Source organism: Cariama cristata, unplaced genomic scaffold (assembly GCF_000690535.1).
Source record: "Cariama cristata isolate BGI_N322 unplaced genomic scaffold, ASM69053v1 scaffold15197, whole genome shotgun sequence".
NCBI classification, from domain to species: domain Eukaryota; kingdom Metazoa; phylum Chordata; class Aves; order Cariamiformes; family Cariamidae; genus Cariama; species Cariama cristata.
Window position 1 is genome coordinate 31,075 of NW_009625106.1, and position 205 is coordinate 31,279.

Here is a 205-nt window from a genome sequence, read left to right on the forward strand (position 1 = left end):
GGACAGGCCAGAAGAGAAAACAAGGTTTAAGGATGCAATAAGGGATGTTGAGTCAGAGAGCCCGGCCGCGGGGAGCACTGAAGCCCAGCACCTGTATTGCCCCATGAAAACCCACGCTTTGGTTGCACGGAGGTGCCTGGGGGTCAGCTGGGCTCTGCCAGAGCACGGCACACCTCTAAGCAATGAGAATTTCAGAGATGTCAGG

The 205-nt window shown here is 56.1% G+C and overlaps 1 protein-coding gene across 1 annotated transcript in view; it reads right to left on the minus strand.

Moving 5' to 3' along the window:
- The window catches only part of ADAMTS7 (ADAM metallopeptidase with thrombospondin type 1 motif, 7), a gene marked incomplete at its 5' end in the record, with an annotated part of 42,750 nt that overhangs the window by 24,637 nt on the left and 17,908 nt on the right, over positions 1-205 (minus strand). The gene's annotated exons all lie outside the window — the stretch shown is intronic.